At 40.2% G+C, this 19,746-nt stretch overlaps 1 protein-coding gene across 7 annotated transcripts in view; it reads left to right on the top strand.

Annotated features, from left to right (window-relative positions):
* Window positions 1-19,746, top strand: part of ARHGAP24 (Rho GTPase activating protein 24) — a 706,220-nt gene that overhangs the window by 618,162 nt on the left and 68,312 nt on the right. The window lies entirely within an intron of this gene.

Genomic DNA, 19,746 nt, shown 5'->3' with positions numbered 1-19,746 from the left:
GATTAATAATAATAACAATAATATGAACATTTTAGAAAACATGTCTTTTATTTTAAACACACTGCCACCACCAACATGTGTGCAGTCCCTATTAGAATGAGCGACAGTTTATATTTATATTTAAGTATATTCACCTCAGCCCCCATTTGGCTAGTACATTCATGCATGTTTAGCGGGTAAATTTGGCCTTAAGTGTTCCTGGTCCTACGACAATCACACCACATAGCAGAGTGGACTAAATATCATGTTCCATAGACTATACATTCTGATAATTTACAAATAGAATGTGAAATGGCGAAGCAAAAGCGGAACACATATATATATTATTATATGTATTGCCTTGTACCTCTGCCAAATGGCCTATTGTGCCGTAAAACTCAATTTGTTCAAAATGTTGCACGATTTTGACAATTTTTACTCCAATCCCTGCAAACTCAGATACTGCATCTGGGTGTGGACTGAAGAGGAACAATAGGGCTTTACTGTATAAAATTTCAAGGCAAGGCAAATGTCCAATTTTCTAGGGGCAGGTGTAAACCATCAATCAGTGTCATACCGAGGTACCACAATAGAGACTTACTTTATCATCTGACAATCCAGTGTAATGCACAAGGGGTCTAAATAGAAAGTCGTTTTGTAAATGTATGTATTGTGATGTGATGTGTCATCCTGACACTGTCCTGCATATACAGCTGCATGCATCACTGTGGCAGGCAAGTCTTACATATGAGCATAGATTGTTACATCTATTTGTGAACGCCAAAACTTGTGCTAGCCGTAGGTAACTGTGTCATAGGGACATTATGTATGGATCAGTATTCTAATAGTGTTATGCCAAGCCTAATGCACAATCTTTTACATCCAGCTCCCTTAGTCACTCTTCCGTTCATGATTGGCATACAGCATGACATACAAGTGATGGATGACGACTAGGGAAGAGGTTGGATGAAGGAAGTGGTGTTAAGAGCTTTTAGCAGATGACAATATGTATTGATTTAATAAGCAATCATATTTTGGCAATGGTGGCAAATAACTGGTATATTACATTTTTATGCCAGCCAAGGTAAAGTGTCCTTGCGTTCATGCGATAAAGGCATTGTGTGGGAATGGGGCATTGCACGGTTGGAAATGAATGTAACGCATCAATCAAAAAGCCCCAGACAGATAATAACTGATTTCAGGATGGCGCCTCCTAGTGGATCCTCACAGGCGCCATTTGTCTCATCTTTACATGACTCTTAGACACCATGACATAAGTACATATTGCACTGTATAAGTTAAGAAAGAATGCACAACATTGTGAATGGAAAACCAAAACAAATTGACCAGGCCAATCTGACAAAACAATTAGGAACAGACATTAATAAAACAATACTGGATAATACATACAGGCAGAGAGGTAAGAGGGCCCTGCTCGCAAGCTTACAATCTATGGGACATATATGCAGTAGTACGGAGGATTTTCACACCACAAGTGTCAATGTGCCTTCTGCCTTGTGCCATAGTGAGAGTTAATAAATATTCTTGCAGCATAGTGGGACTTGCAAGATGTAGTATGATGCTGGATAGAAGCCTATTGTATGAGATTATTAATAAAAAATGAAAGCAATTGCTACAGCTCTGGCCTTTTGAACAATGCTACCTTTGCAACCCTACCGGGTCTCCACACAATCAATCTACAATCAGGTGATGCTATTCGATTGAGTGATCTATTTATTTTCGCTTATTGTGCTGACACTATAGAGTAAAACAGATTAAATGCCCTTTGAAAAAAGGAAAGCTGTTTCAGTTCTGCTCGCCTACACCGGAATTCGGACATGAAGTGGAATTTATATAAGACAGAGTAGGCTGTGATCCTTTTAGTGTATGCTGACTTATAAGAGAATCAATTGTCACATCAGGGGCTATATACACTTGTAGTCTTTGGTTATGTATCAAGGTCCATTGACAATTTGAAAAGTCCATGTGTGCAATAATTCTGTTAATGTAAATATGCTGTTAATAAAATATCTGTTTTATTCTTTTAGAATGATACAACAAAAGTGTAAACTAATTTTATTTTCAAATCTATTGAGATTCTCACCACTTGAAAGTCACCGTCATGTCATCTTGCTGTGTTGTACACCAGAGGGCTCCCTGTCACTTAATTGCTGTGGACAGGTAGCAGAAAACAAAACAAAATAAACAAATGACAATGCACTGGTTCACAATGTGCTGTTCATCATGCACCAGTTGTTTTTGTTTGAATTTGCTTTAACATGCTAGCATAAATGCTCGCATTTAAATAGCATTGAAATCTATAACACATTGTAATTAACAAAATTATACTTACAAATGCTATGTTGTACATATTCACATATTGAATTACTTACATTTTTGTGACATTTTCTGCATTTGTGTTGCGTGCCAATGCCAAGAAATTGAATGGGACTCGCCAGAACTAATCTGCAACAGATGTGCAGTGCATGAACACTTATTGTACGTGCTACACCATAAAATAAAGTTAAGAACAATTAAGGTTACACACAATTGTTCAGGGGCTTGATAACTATCTATTTAACTGTAAGAGTACAGGACTGAATCAATTGCAAAAGTGTTAATATCAGCCTATAACGGTTATCACAACATGTAAAAAAGCCACACTGGTACAAATAAGACTTGCTCCTGATTCGTCAAAACCAAAATCTGATCCATCTAAACTACACCCACAATATATGAAACCACACCCATTTTAAGACAGGCCACACCCCATTGGATCTGATAATTGGTCAAGTTCCTCAAAAATTAGGACTATTGGGAAGTATGTTCTATAAGTTGACTCAGGGAACGAATAAGGGTACGAGGCACTCTAACAATATATCGCCTTCACTACAAGCACCTGCATTAAGTACAAAGTTCAGACACACAAAACAACTCAGTGCTATGACTGCTAATTATGTTGCTCTGGCTCCTCAATAAGTGACATATCTGCAGTCACTGTCCTATGTATGTGTACCAATAGCAGTGGTTCAAGGAGTCCGGATCTCGGGCTACCGTCCCAACTGTTATTATACATTGTAACAAACCTTTATAGTGATATATTTCATTGAGAAGAATGAGATAACACATCAGTAAGAGACGTGGGTGCTCTATTATTTACATTTCTTTTTGTAATTGCCTTCCACATGGATATATTCTGCAAGTGGGCAGTACTTTTTGGGTACATATGGACAGACGGAATTGGTAAATCCAACGTTGTTGCAAGTTTGCCTTATTATCTTCAAAACACATAATCCTATGCAGTAACTAAGCCAATGAGGTTAATGTTTCCGGTTTTGTGTTCAAATATGGGAATTTACCAATGGGAATCTACCAATGATTCTTAAAATTTGCCTATTCAATAGTATGTTTTACCTGTCCATTTCAGGTGACAGAAACATACCTAGTTAACCCTGTGATATTAAATCTCTTGTAGCGGGTCTCTAACTGTCAGTATGCCATGAATACTGAAAAGAGGTCGTTCCAAAAGAATGTGTTGAATATCTGACAATTTGGGGTCCCGACCTACAAGTACTGCGCCTCTTAGTTAACCAAATCTAATTTTATAAGTTTTGCAATCAGATTCACATTCTCCGTCAGAAAAATATAGACTGTAATTTGTTTAGCAATAAAAGAAAATCAGTTTCATCTGCATGTTATTAAATTTGATGCATTAACTAAATGTCCTAGACCAATTAGTTAGTCACAGTTTAATATCATGCAAATTTATAGCCAGTGAGGAAGAAATCTGAATGCAAATGGAGTTTGAAATACCATGACTGCATAATATATTTTTTCTTCAAACTTCCTTAGATTTAAAACGTAATGTAGCAGAGGAACAAAGCTATAATACTTTCCACTAGAGATGCTCACTGACCCCCGTGTTTTGGTTTTGGAGCTGGATTAACTTCATGTTTTGGTTTTGGCAAAACCGCCCTCGCGTGTTTTGGTTTTGGCAAAACCGCCCTCGCGTGTTTTGGTTTTGGTTTTGGATCTATATTTTTTTTTGAAAAATTGCTAAAATATGCTAAAATCACATTATTTTGCTCTTTTTGTATTCCTATATTATTATTAACCTCAATAATATTAATTTCCAGTCATTTCTAGTTAATTCTGACCAGAGGTCACAATATTATCTTCATACACTTTCGGACAAAGTCTGCAGCTAGCACAAACACATGGCAGTTCACAGGACATCTAGGAAACATTGCCACATAGCAGTGGCAGAAAAAAAGAAAAGTGGTGCAAGATGGAATTGTCTTTAGGCCCTCCCACCCACCTTTATGTAAGATATTGAAAAAGAAATGTACGGTTTAACAAATCAAGCACTCCAGCGACAAGGAGTGCCACTTTTGTGGCTGAAGTACTTGGTTTGTTCAGGGCCCTTGAACAGCTAATACACCTGAGAAAACAAACGGGTGTGTCACCGGCCCCTGTTGATGAAGATTTGGAAGATAAAGATGAGGAGATCGCCGTCACCCAGAGCACATGGTTGGTATAGTGAAACTTAGAATGGCTCATTAAATCAGTTATGGTTCCTTTGATGTCTCCATCTGTTACTCGGATAACTGTGGTAATTCTACAGCTAATACATGGAGATGAATGCTGAACCCCCGAGATACATGTATTTATCAAACAAAGACCAATCCGAGGTGCCCCAGCGGGTTGGAGATGGTGAACCCAGTGAAAAAGAAAGTATGTGGTCACACGTACGAGAGAGCAGCAATTGGTAGGATGATTGAAAACAAACATCATCCTAACACAATATTCATTCAACCCCGCAGCAAACCACCATTACAGAAGTCCCTGTAACATAAATGTCAAAAACAAAAATGTAAAAAAAAGCATGTACCTTTTTATAGAAAAAAACACATCTTTAATAAAAGTGAAACGTTTTTAAACGTTCTCCCGCTTGGACTACTGCAACCTCCTCCTCACTGGCCTCCCCCACTCTCATCTCGATCCCCTTCGATCCGTCCTTAACGCTGCAGCTAGGCTTATTTTCCTCTCTCGCCGCTCCTCTTTTGTCTCCCCCCTCTACCTAGCTCTTCACTGGCTCCCATTCCCCTTCAGAATCCTCTTTAAGCTCCTCACACTCACCTACAAGGCCCTCGCCAACTCCACTGCGCCCTACATCTCCACCCTCCTCTCTATTCATGCTCCATCCCGCCCTCTCCGTTCTGCCTCTGACCGTCGCCTCTCTTCCCCCCTTATAACCTCCTCCCACGCGCGTATCCAAAACTTCGCCCGCGCTGCCCCCCTCCACTGGAACAAGCTCCCTCCCTCCATCAGAACTTCCCCTAATCTGTCCAGCGTCAAACGGGCCCTAAAAACCCACCTTTTTCTTAAAGCCTTTCTGTCTCCCACTTAACTTCCTACCTTATCTTCTGCCTCTGTCCCCCTACTCTCCCTCTCTCCCCTGCGTCTCTCTGTCTGTCCACCCCTCCCCTTAGATTGTACGCTCCTCTGAGCAGGGCCATCTCTCCTCCTGTTTCCACCACTTCTAACTCTGCTCTCCAGCTACTTAGCCCTCCTCCTCGAGGGTCCTCCACCCCACGTCCACTCTCGCTCCCTCCTCCCCCCTGGGGGTCTCCCTGTCTTCCGCGCCCTCCTTCTTGGGCCCCGTCATTTGCGGATCCTCCCTCCCCCTTCCCCGCCCTCTCTAGCTGTGCATTGAGCATACTGAGTTGCTGTGTTTACTGTACTGTGCTGTCTCCCAATGTATTGTGATTTTGTTTGTCTCTGTACGGTGCTGCGGATGCCTTGTGGCGCCTTATAAATAAATAATAATAATAATAATAATAAAAAACGTTGCTGTAGAAAAACATAAAATTGCCAACATGTCATTTTACCCAAAATATTAATAAGCATTCTAGCATCAGCTAGCTTCCTTCTCTCAGCTAGATCCCAGCACCTGTAATCTACATTGTCATCATCCTCACCCTCATCAGTGTGTACATCATCATCACTTAATACTAATTAATCCCGGCTGGAATCCACCATTACAGAAGTCTCTGTACTTTGATCTACATGCCAGTAAAGGCCTTTCTCGTGAAATTTGTAGTTAATTTTATGACAGAGCTGTCACGATTTTTGGGCAATTCTTTTAGACCAGACCAAATGTCAAAATGTTCTGCTGAATCATCTGTATCATCCTTGGGTCACTTAGAAAAAGCTTAGTTTTTTCCTAGCAGCAGTAGCCTGAGAAACTGACGTTGGGGACGCCGTTGTGTCAGGTATCACTTGAGCTGTCAACTTGCTGACCATGAGCTCATTGCATTTCTTATGATCTGGGACAGTGGGAAATAAAGAGAAGACATAGCTCTTAAACCTATGAACAAGCATAGTCGCCAAAATGTAGTGAAAGATTTGCAGTTGATAACTCTTCGATCCTGGCGAAGTGATTAAAGTTCTTCATCTACAAGTGTGACATACTTAATTTCTTTGTTTCATCTCCTATTTCAATTTTTCAAGGTGCTTTTCCAAAAGTCTGATTAAGGGAATCACTTTGCTCAAGCTATCAGTGTCTGAACTCAGTTCACAGGTGACTACTTCGAATCGTTTCAGCACCTTGCACAACACAGAAAGTATTCTCCACTATGCTAGACTAAAATATATTCCCCCTCCTTTCCCAATGTCATGGCTTGTGGAGTAAGCGTGGATAGCTTTTCACTGTTGCCCCATCCTCACAAGCATATAAAATGTGGAATTCCACCTTGTTGCCACCTCCTGCTTCAGTTGGTGGCAGGGCAAAATAAATTGTTCTTGCAGCTGCTGCAATTTCCTACATGCTATTGCAGAATACCGAAATTTTTCGGCCCACAGACAGTATCTCCTGCACGTCCCTGTCATTTTTCAAAAAGCTCTGTACCACCAAGTAGATTGTGTAAACAAAACAGCGAATGTGATGGATTTCACCTAGCTGTGTTGCGCTCACAATATTGGTGGCTGTATCATAAATTATATATCCTCAGGAGAGTCCAAACGGGATAAGCCATGTTGCAAATACATCCCTTAGTTTTTCAAACAGATTGTCATCGGTATGCCTCTTAGTGAAGCCGCTGATACACAGAGTAGTCTGCCTTTAAATAATATGGCATTGTTGGGTACATGCTGCTGCTGTACCTGCTGTTGAAGGCAATTCATCAAAGTGGGCTGTCACAGTCTTATAATCTTTAGTTTGCCCAGTTCCGCTTGTCCACGTATCTGTGGTTAAGTGTTCAGTGGGTAGAATGGCATTTTGTAGCCCAATGATTACATTTTATGGAACCTTGTGGTAGAGGTGAGGAATTGCTTTTCTAGTAAAATGGTGTTGAATTTAGTAACGGGGACCTCAATTAATTGTCTAAAGCCAGCTTCATTAATTGTGGATATTGGAAGCATATCTAATACTAGCATAGTTACCATGGTGCTGTGATCCACTTTGCAACTGGGTGACAGCTTCCATACTTGCTTCCTCTTGCAAAGGATTGTGTAACAGTCAATTGTTGAAAACTACTAGTAGTCTTCTTCTTGGTCTACTTCTGGGATGAAGATCCACCAGCAGCAGCAGCAGCGGGACTAACACTCAAGAATTCTTCCGAGGAATCATGTGGCCTTAGCAATTTAAATGCAGGACTAACTTCGATCACTAGTGAGGATATTGATGAGAAAGGTGTTGTCACTGTGGCTTTACAAAGGCTGCAAATGGCTAGACCACTGTTGTCAGGATTGGGTAAAAATTATTGCACACATAAGAGGTGGATTTTTTGGTCTTATGCCCAGGCATGACAATTGCCTTCTTCTTATCACTGGCAAGAACTGCTTCCACTGGTGCAAGACTTACACAATCAACATCACCCTCATTATCATCCTCATCAACATCCTCATTAGCACCGTTGTCAGCTACACAAATATCCCCCTCAACCTGTTGCAAATACAAAGTGGTATCCTACATTTATGTATCACCGGCTACACTAAGAGGCATACCGATGACAACCTGTTTGAAAAACTAAGGGATATCATTGCAACATGGCTTATCCCGCTTGGACTCTCCTCAGGATATGTCATTTGTGATAATGCCACCAACATGTGACAGCATTACAGCTGGGAGTATTCCATCACAGTCCCTGTTTTGCTTACATAATCAACTTGGTGGTACTAAGCTTTTTAAAAAATAACAGTGACATGCAGGAGATGCTGTCTGTGTCCAAAATATTTTGGGTCATTTTCGGGATTCTGCAACAGCATGTAGGAGATTGCAGCTGCTGCATGAAGAATCAAATTAGAGGGGGAATGTACTTTAGTCCAGCACAGTGAAAAATACTTCCCATGTTGTGCAAGGTGCTGAAACCACTCTAAATAGCCATCTGTGAAGTGAGTTCACACACTGTTAGCTTGAGTCAAGTGATTCCCCTAATTAGACTTTTGGAAAAGCAGCTAGAGAAATTGAAGGAGGAGATGAAACTAAGCAATTCCGCTAACAATGCAGGACTTGTAGGTGAAGTACTTTATTTGCTTTGCCAGGATTCGAGAGTTAACAACATCTTGAAATTAGATCACTTCATTTTGGAAACTGTGCATGATCCTTGGTTAAGAGCTATGTCTTCTCTTTCTTTCCAGCTGACCCAGATCTCAAGAGATGCAATGAGCACTTGGTCAGCAAACTGACAGCTCAAGTGGCACATGACACGACGACTCATCCTCCCTCAGTTTCTTTGGCAACTGCTGCTAGAAAAAAACTTAGCTTTCCCAAGACACCCAGTGGTGATGTAGATGATTCAGCACAACATTTTGACATTTGGTCAGGTGTAAAAGAATTGCCCAAAAATCGTAACACCTCTGTCTTAAAATGAACTACAAATTACAAGGGGAAGGCCTTTACTGGCATTTAGATCAAAGTACAGAGACTTCTGTAATGGTGGATTCCAGCGGGGATGAATTAGTATTGTGTGAGGATGATGTACACACTGATGAGGGTGAGGATGATGACAGAGTTGATTGCAGGTGCTGGGATCTAGCTAAGAGAAGGGAGCTAGCTGATGCTGGTATTCTTGTTAATATTTTGGGTAGAATGTCATGTTGGCAATTTTATGTTTTTCTACAGTAAACTTTCACCTTTATTAGAAAGGTGTTTTTTTCTTTTAAAGGTACATGCTTTTTTTCTTACATTTTTGTTTTCCTGACTTAAAACCACTATGCACTTGAACATAGGCTTTAGCACAACACATAGAAGGATTGGTATCATCTTAACTGAGACTAGAGAGTGACAAAAACACTGCCACCCCTCGTGTTTCTGTATGAGCAATGGCACAGAGCAATGTGACTGGAGAGTGACAAGAACGCTGTTTCTGTATGAGCTATGGTACAGTAGAATGTCTCTGGATACTTTTAATTACACTTCCAGCCCCACAATGTGTCTTTCAGCACTGAACATTGCCACCTCTCCTGTTGTTGGGTGAGCTATGGCGCAGTAGAATGTCACTGGAGCCTTTGAAGAACGAGTGTCCTCATTCTAGGCATGCGCAGAAGGGAATCGTGTACGATACACACAAAAAACAGAGATACGTTCCTTATTGACTCAGGCCCAAAGAGTTTAATTTATCAAAATAATTAAAGAACTTGTTAACTAATTTCTTACTTTCATCAGACCCATTATTAAGGTAAAGGTGCAAGCAGGCTTATTAGGGTAGATAACACTAATCCTAATAGAGCTGTATCCTGCACTAATAACAGGACCAGCACTGCTTAAAAAAGTAGTTAAATGAATAAAAAGCAAACATTCCATCCCTGTAATTTACAGTCAACCAGTGCTGATTCACACTATAACACAAGAGAACCACAAGCACAGAGACCCAACTTTATAGTGAAAAGCAGCTCCCAGGCTGGTCTGCAGGCTTCTATTACAAGAGAGGGCAAACAATGACTTGTCTCCTCTATCTACATTTCCATCTACAGGCTACTAGCAGCATGCTGAAGAGCACTGGGGTGTTTATCAGACCCTGTTGGCTGGTGGTGGTATAGTGATTGATTGGTAATGATTGAGTGTGGCAAATTTTCTACTCTACTGGTCTCTGTATAATAGACAAGTGGTTCCCAGCTTTCACAGACAGGTGTAGGGGTGGATTGGCCATAGGCCTCACTGGTTCCTCTACCTGGCACCAGCCTCCTTTTTAAAGCCCTGGACTGATATGTTTTCCCTTTCCGCACCCTGCCAATACACCACCCTAGTATTCTGGTAATCTGGGCTCAGCACACACTCCTCTGACACTCAACATCACTCACATGATTGAGGCTGAGCTTCTGAAAGTGTGTGCTGAACCCTAATTGGAGGAGCTTCGCACAACTGCAATATATCACCGTGTGGCAAGGCCAAAATTATGCAATTTTTGGGGATTCATGTTATGGAAGACCCTATTCCACTCGCTTCTCTAGCAAGTAGGCAGGATGTCTGAGAATGGCGCACTCTCCCAGCAGTCCGGGAGTGGCCTATAGTGTTTTAATTTTTTTGTTATATTTATTAATTAACAATGAAAAACAGTGAAAAACAAAATAGCAACAATAAATTCCACAAAAATACACAAGTTTTCCTAATGAACACTGATATAATGCCATCAAAGCTTGTCAAGTATAAGTAGTGACATCAGAACTCACCTTTTATATAGACAATATTTACAGATTTGTATATATATTATACATATTGCTGTAACATTTGTATTCTACTCTACTTTATATTGTGCCACCAACAAGCATTGGATAATGTGCAGTTTTTCAGTATTTCCTATCACTCTTGAAGGTTTCATTCCTTCCAGCTAGTCATAATCTGGCAGGAAATGATTGCTCGCATTGCTGGATTCTAGAGGAAATAGCAGTCATGACCAAAGATTGAGAAAGCAATCCTTACAAATAAGAACCAGGTAGTATATTGACACATGAAAAATAAACAGTAGTTTAAAGGCAGAAATAAAAAATGAATAATACTGTATGTATAGGATTGATATATAATCATTGACACATTCCATAGAATTTTGGATTTACTTATATATGTTTTCCTCTAAGAGATCAGTAACATTCTTTTGATAGTCTATCAATCACACATATATGTATATGGCTAATTTATATCCTGTTACCAGTGATAGTGGAAACTGGATGAATCCTAAAAGGCCAAAACTGCACAATTTCCTACACTGCTTCAGAAGTGCTTAGAGTGTTGCAAAAGTATAAATGTGTCTCAATCCCAATAATTCTGTAACGTTACACATAACATGTAACATTGACACTTACAGATCCAATTGTATAGGATAATACTGGGTTATTGCACAATTGTTATCAGGGGCTGGCTGGCAGACTTTAGCCTGGGCGGAAAGCACATAGCACTGGACTATAAGTAGCGGCCCATCCTTAAAGGGTGGGTTTCGGTACAATATATATTTATCTATATAAAAAAAGGCTATTTAAGTGTTGCTTAACCCAGCGATACTTTATTATTATAAATGATAATTCTTAAATAATACAAACAAAAAAATGCAACAAAAAACAAACCTCACTTTATATTGCATTTTATTTTATATGTTCCTTCTCCCTACAGCACTTTTGTTTTTGTTTTTTTACATACCTTGCTGATTATAATGGGGCATAAATCATATTATAGCACAAGATTATATAATGTTCTATTACAGTACTGAACATAGGGGCTGATTTATCAAAATGCAAAAAACTCTTTTGCTTTTAAAAAAACCTGATGTTTTTGCCAGCAAAAGGGCTAGTTTTTGCATTGGACTATATACTAATTGGATTATTATTTGTTTTAGGGTTAACCCAAAACAAATAATATGAACAGTGCTACTGGTAGGAGGAGCAGAGCACTAGGTGTCAATCTGACACTCTGGCCCAGAGCTGGATTAAGGCTCTGGGGGGCCCAGTGTTCTTTAGACAGAGGGACCCCTATGATGTAACATTGTTATCATTTTAGACAAATACACAGGAAATAATTTGTGCACTACTGTTAGGTGCACGCAGTTCTACCTTCACGAGCAGTACAGTATGAAGCGGGACATACCTCCCAACAGTCCTTGCAGTCAGACTAAATCCTGACTAAGCGAGACAGTCACACAAATTCGGGACTGCTCCAACAGATTCAGGACAGTTGGCAGACTGTCCTGCTCTCTCCTACCTGTTCTTGTCACTTTCACCACTTGTGGCTGCTTGTGTTTTTAAATCAGTTGCTGCTTGTCTGGATCCTGGAATGTTGGATGCCCTATTTGGAAAACAAATGGGTACATGAAATTTAGAAAACTCCAACCGGCCACGATGTTAAATCAATATAACACCCACGTTTTATAATAAAGCCTCCCTCCAGCCCAAAATTAAAATAATAGTATTCACATTTTGGTAAATATATCTATTTCTCTACAACTAGCCCTGACATTAAATTATGCCCCCCTGCCCCCCGCACCAGCATGCCCTGGTTACTGTCTCAGATTATAAATCCTTGTAGGATTTTACTTATTTAAAAATGAAAAAATAAGGTATGTTTTTTTAACATAAATCACTGTATGGGCTATATAAAGAAGCTTAATAATTACCATTTTTTTTTAATGTTTATTCAAACTGCTATTAATAATTTATAATTCTGCACAATTTCCACAGTGTCACGTGACTATGATTGTAACCACAATCACTTGGTAAAATCCTCCCCCTCCTTCTCCTCCCTTTTGTCTGAGAGTGTGTGTGTGTGTGTGACTGGCAGTCACAACCATCTGTCATCCAGAGAGATTTTGAAAAGGAGATAATAATTTGTAAGAGGACCGCTAAGAAAAATAACAGAAACATGCTTTAAAGGTACTTTCTTGACTATTTAAAGAAAAGCAAAAATGTGGGATTACTGCTTTAAATGTAGCTATTTCCTCACATTAATCAACTGCACATCACCTTGGCCTGTAAGCTGGATGTCATTTTCAGCATATTGTCTTTTTCTGTAATGACAGATCGCTACATAGTACCTATTCTCATTGTCTGCATTATTGATGAAATTATCAGTATCTTTTTATTTTCCTTATATCTGGAAAACTGCAAAGTGCTTCTCTTCTTGCTCTGCATGTTGAATGTAATGTTCTGTTTTTACTTGTCACCCGCACTATCACTGTACAGTATATGACTGGCAATGTGAACCTCTCTGTAATGGTTAGTGGTTAGTTGTGATGTATAATTTTATGCTGTCCAGTATATTGATTTTAAAAGGATATTCTGCGATCACATCCCAAATAAAGCCACAGTCAGTATTTTAGAGTTATACCCAACTTTAATATTTCTCTGATGGACCCTTGTCTCGCTCACAGACAATCACTGACAACAATTGTGCTAACCAGAAAAACATTCTATTTGTGGGCTGAATTTCAATCTAGACTCCCTGAGTTTTCTAAATGCGCAGCCAATTATCCAAACATTTTCTTTGTTATAGAACTCATAAGAGATGGGTGGTAGTGACAGGAAGAATTTTGAGCTGTGATAAATTGCTGTGTGTACTACAGCTAGTGTCAGCCATATACATCTGGGACAAGGCACTGGCATTTTGTGGAAGGCTTTTTTGTACTCCAGATGAAAATAATGATGTTTACTGACTTTTGCAGTTATTTTACCAAAGGACTTGTTATTTAGACAGTCAATGCAAGTATCAAGCCATCTGGCTGAAAAACAGCTACCTCCCTTACCTCCTTATTAACTCTAAAGTTATCTGCTACAGTTATGACTTGATTATACAGCGTGCATGCCAGATGATTTCTAAAACTGTATGTAGTATTAATGTGTTCAAATCCCTTTTTTTTTTTTTTTTTTTTAATAATGATCTAATGGATTTGCAGAAGAATTTGTGCCAGTCAAAAAGAGAAAACAAAAACCATAGGCAAACCGAGGGGGGTTTCTAGTGCCTAGAAATCCCCTCCAAGCCTGGAGCACTGTATAATTGAGGTGGCTGGACCCTGCCCCCGCTTCAAACGGCTCTGCTTGAAAAGGGAGAGCTGTGTGCACCTAACAGTAGTGCACGCAGCATTGCCCATGTATATTATGGGGATAGGAAGAGTGGGAGAGCAGCCAAGCACTGTCTAATATTATAGCCACATCCCCATGTATGCTGGCCACGCCCACTTGTAGCGTGGTGTGGAAACTCCCCTCTACAAATCCTGCGTTTGCCCCTGAAAACATAAGTACAACAACATTTATGGTACAGTAAAAAATTTAAATTATAGCATCTTCTGGCAATGCATCCTCAACCAGTTTTTGAACCACTAATTTCCCAGCCGCTGTTGATATGAAATACTGTGTATTGTTCTGTAGATATAGATTGGCATATATACACTGCTTACATATTACTGATTTTTTATTACTAAATACTAATTCATGTTGAGGTTATATTATCCATTTGTCTTTCATTGTATAAAGGATTTGAGTTTTACATCAAGCTTTACATGTAACAAAAACAATGAATCCAACAATCTCTTTCAGTGGTTTACACTGAATATCAGCTGGGTAGAGTTCAATAGAAACTGTGGTATCAGCAGTGAGCAGGCTGTGAGTGAATACGCTGCATGAGTGTGCTGTTATTCCCGTCTCATTTACTGGTTGACAGTTTTTTGGAATACAGCAGGTTATATCTGATGACGGGGATGTTTGCTCATGTCCTGTGGCTTTGGATAGGATTACAGAATGCTCAAACTGCTAAGCCTGAGATGATGTCTGATGCTAGCCCAGATAAGTCCTAGGTCTTTTTAAGAAAAATATATGCTTTTGCTTTATTATTGCAGCATCAGTGAATACAAATAGAGAGACTGAAAAGTAAAAGGAACATATTAAAATCACATGGTTCTCAACTTCTGCAGTATAACAATGATAATTAGATAATGGTAATCATAAAAATATTAGAGAAGTGCAAAGTTGCTCAATAAATCTATAGGTTCATGGCAGGTTCTTGAAAGGTTGGGGTTACCCAGCAAGGAACAAACACAGAGAAAAATCATCCAGTACACTACTTTACCCAGCAAAGAAGCTGCTATTTCTACTTGTACATAAAAATGCAGAAATCTCAGTTGCACACATTTGCAAATGAATGGAAAGCCACCCGCCACTTCACATTACTTCTGCTAATAGAGTGGTTTTTATCTGTTTGTTCCAATCATAAAAAATATGTAAGTTAAATTAGCAACAAATACTAAGATGGGACACTACTTCTCCAGGACATATAATTGCCTCCCAATCTGGACAGAGACTTCAGTGAATTTAAAGAGTTTATTTCCATCTTGTGGTGACAATTTTTTGCACGTAATAGAATATTGTAATGTCGGTTATAACCAACCTCCACATGTCTGTGGTGAGTACCCCTTTGTTTAACTTTATTTATTGCTCAATTCTCTAGGTCTAAAGTTGAACACTATTTAATAAGGGCTTATATAAGCAGAGGTGGAACTATTGAGCTGTGGGACCTGGTGCAGGGATGCGGGGAGGAGGGAACCATGCCCCACTGCTTGCTAGTTCCCTGTGCTGGGGGCCCCATTATCTCCATAGGCCCCGGTGCACCGCACCTGCTGCACCAATGATAGTTCCGCCACTGTTTATAAGGATTTATGACCACAATACATATTTATATTTATCTGTATCTGTTATCTCCTCCATTTCTCCGTTCTGTTATTGATCGGTAGGTGAAGGAGAAGCTCTATGTTGAGATGCCAGTACAGTGCACACATAGCATAGCCAATGACAAAACATGGATGCTTAAATCCTACGTTATTTTAATCAGCTCCTGAAAAATCAAATGAGTGCAACAAAGTGTATACAATATATTGTGAGGCTATATTGGTATATGTAGCAAGTAGAATAAGCAAAGTGACAGCAGCTGACTTACAGAGCATTGGTGCACTGTAGGTTTTAACCTTTGAGGGGCTCCTTAAGTAGAGAGTTGGGGTGTTTTGCTGGATTTAAGGCTTCTCCATATTTACCACAGCTCCTGCTTGGTGAAGACTATCGGCCGCAATCCTAAGTGGCAGCCATCATCGGGGGCTCCTGCGATACTTTAATGCATGGGGAAGTCTATTTACCAAGGACATCAGTAACTGTCAGGGTGGCTTTAGTAATGGGTGCCCACAGGAAAAATGCTTCATTATTAAAATAAAGCATTTCTCTGTGTTTTTATTTAATTCATATATTTTTTTTTCAATATTTTTTTAACTTTAATCATTTTTGTTTATTGAATCTGGAACTAGAAGCCCAAGTCTAGGTTTCCAGGTTTGAACCGGCATACTGTTCAGATGGTCCCAGCTTTGGCTTGGTGAATGGTAAGACTCCTCCTACCACTGTTAACCAGTATTACCAGGAGGAATTTAGCTGCCCCAGTGATATTTTCTTAGCAAATTGGCCTAAAAAGATTCTGATCGCTGCCATAAGTGTTAATAAATAGACCCTTATTGCTTTATAATGGCTTCCACTGTGTAAAAATGAGCTGCAGTTTATATCAAAGCATTTGTTTACACACAAATTTGCAGCACGTCCTAAAAGGTACCCGCGGTGGAACAGTGAATTGCTGGACCCCTTTGTGAAGTTTCAGTAGAGCAGAGCAGGGGCCTCTTCTAAGCATGCACGGTCTGACGCATTTACCCAGTTCACATGCACCATACCCGCGCATGCTCAGATGAGGCCTCAGCTACAGCTGGGGCCTGAGGGGGAGTAGGGGACTGTAGCAGCTGAGCCACCAAAGCCATCTATAGTTCCGCACCTGATTCCAATAACAAGATATTTGTTATGTGTTAGAAAGTAAACATCTTATCATGTAAACATTTGTGTGGAATTTTTGACACCAGCTTATCTCAATTTCTTCCAATCTATATTACACACAAGTTGGTTAAAACATATTTCTTTTCTACTAATGTTTTAAAGAGGAGTCTTTTGTTTCAGTTCCACAATAAGGAGTACTGGTGTAAACATGTATGTATTTAACCCTTTCACTTTTTCTAGCACTTCTAGATAGGATGTATTTCTGCTCACAGCTTATAAATGGCTGTGGAGAGGGTGTGAGTCAGAATTCCCTTCAGAAGCTGCCTTCTGATTGGCCCTCCTACTCAGGGCCGCCTTCAGCAATCATGGAGCAAAAGCAACACATACTTAACTGGGGCCCCGCTGGTCTCCGCTACTCTGTCTTCAGCCTGGCTGTCACCGTGACAGCCAGGCACCAGGATGCGATTGCAGGGGAATGATCATGTGATCTGGCTGTCACAGGCAGAGCACATGATCGCAGGGGGAATGATTCCTCCACCCCTGCAATCGCATCCTGGTGCCTGGCTGTCACGGTGACAGCCAGGCTGCAGACAGAGTAGCGGAGACCAGCGGGGCCCCATGTAAGTCTGTGCTGCGCTGTTGTTCCGGGCCCCCTGGTGAGCCCGGGCCCGGTACAACAGTACCCCCCGTACCCCCCTGATGGCGGCCCTGCTCCCACTTACACTCCCATCTGCAGGCTCGCAAAGCTCTGTTTTTCTGCCTGGACTTTAAGACTCTCTACCTGGAAATGCTGCTTTAAATCAGAATGGCTGATTGCTGCAGTTACAGTTACTCGTATATTATTTAATATTACTACTTAATAAAGGAGTACGGGGTACATTACATGACAAAGCACCTGCCATGGTCTCCAGATTAGATTCAGTAATAGTATTGCATAACTTTTCTTGTCAAATTGAGCTTTCATCTTTCTTTTATTGTAGTTCTTATTTATTTATATCTTGCTATTGCAAAAAACAACTATAATAGCAAAGTATACTAAATGAATAGTCTTGCAAATATTACTATAAATGTTTGCTCTAATACTTCTAATCTGTTTGAGTAAACTTTAAAAGTTCAATTGTTCTTGAGCTGCAAGTTCTGCAAACAATGGAGCTAGTAGCACTGTAAAAATGGCAGAGGTTGGATGTTATTCAGTTGATGTAAGACAAGAACTCATAGGTCAGCAGCTAAGAAGCTGTGCAGAATACTAGTAAAAACCGTTAAAACTCTATGTATATAAAACATGCATTAAATTAAATACATCTTCACTGTGAGGGAGTTGACTTATTCATGCTGTGATTTTCAAACTTTTGGCAGACACCATTTGGGCAGACACCAGTGTAATTTCATTACATACGAAAGAGTATGCCTGTGGCTACCCAGTGTTATCAAAAATACATTTATTTTGCATGTACATTGTGAAGTGACCTGCACAACTGCCGCCCAAGACTATAGAGGGGGAGAGGAGAATGAGAGGGTACCCCAAGCGGAGTCAGGGGGCTAGTCCCTCTCCCGTGAGTCCTAAAGTTCCCAAGTGACATGGGCCTAAAAAGCGATTTATTGGGTACTAGGCAATGTGGATTGGAGGAAGGTGTACCAAGGATTTCATACCTTATGTAAAGTAGTTCTGAAGAAAGCTAGTGATGTATTCCATCGATACAATGTACCACACCTGTGAGACAACTGCCTGAAGGCTCAGGGAACGAGAGGACTTCCAGTGCTTGGCTATCTGCAAGTGCGCAGCTGCACAGACATGCTGCACCAACGATATGTTTGGTAACAGTTTTCACTGGGGAGCAGAGCAACAAAACTATTTGATGAGGGGTTACCTCACAGTCCAGAATCTGAGTTAGGAGAGCAGACACATGGAGCCACAGAGTGGAGACATGAGGGCACTGTCACCAAAATGGAAAAAAGACCCCATGCCCACCAACAGAGACCTGATGTACCAGGGTAAAGTCTGTGAAGCCTAGTGGGTATCAAGTACCATCCGGTGTATACTTTTAGCGTTTTTCCTGATTGAAGTATTTATGGAGGCCTTGTAAATCTGAGCCTTGACCATCCCTCATGGTCCAAAGTCCTCTGGGTGTTGATCTCCCAAGCAGCCTCAAACAGCTCTAGGTGCTCATCTTCAGGTGAAAGAGTGGAGTGGTAGATGAGAGAAACTAAGCCAGGGAATCCCACTCAGTACACACAAAGACTATTGAATGCTGTGGACTTGCGTAATTTAACCTTTTTACAATGAGCCTGAATGAATCCCTGAGTTTGCATGTATGTAAAGTACACAGGTTCGGAAATGTTTGTGGATCTAATTCGCCTGAAATGTGATGAAACTGGGTGATGCCCGCCCCCAACTGAATTTTTTTAATCAAAATATGTAGTTTGTACTTCGCAAAAACTTCAATTCTTCATCCACATCACCAACAGCAAGTACAACAATGGTAGATGTAAAATTCATTCTACTTTTGAAAATACCATCTGGTTTGTCAAAAGAAACTATGTTGGATGGATCAGTTCCAGCATTCTGAGCTTTATTCCCTGGCGACCTTGACTGACCCTTTTTTGCACCTACTACGCACTTAACCATTACCATGTTATCTTTTACATATTGAATGGCTTTTATTTCTTGATTTGGTAACTTTCTTGAAAGTTGAAGGAGGGCTAGTCACCATGACATGCTCTGATATTTTGTTATTGGTTCTACATTTTTGGAAGGGGGTGGGGTACTTTACTTTTCTGCACACAAGTCACCATTTTCTACATAGTTACTGATAGCTAACATAATAAACTTGATGTTGGGACTTCCAAAAACAATAAGGGATTCAAGAAAGAAGGATGCACAGAATTACTGATGACAATGACAAGTGAAAAAATAGCTGTTGTGTTTTTTTCCCTTGCATCAGTCATTCATTGTAAAGAAAAATTACACCAGTTGAGAAAACAAGCAGTGTA

Source organism: Mixophyes fleayi, chromosome 1, assembly GCF_038048845.1.
Source record: "Mixophyes fleayi isolate aMixFle1 chromosome 1, aMixFle1.hap1, whole genome shotgun sequence".
In the NCBI taxonomy this organism is placed as follows: Eukaryota; Metazoa; Chordata; class Amphibia; order Anura; family Limnodynastidae; genus Mixophyes; species Mixophyes fleayi.
Note: the sequence above shows the minus strand (reverse complement) of the source record. Positions and strands in the feature narration are given on the sequence as shown.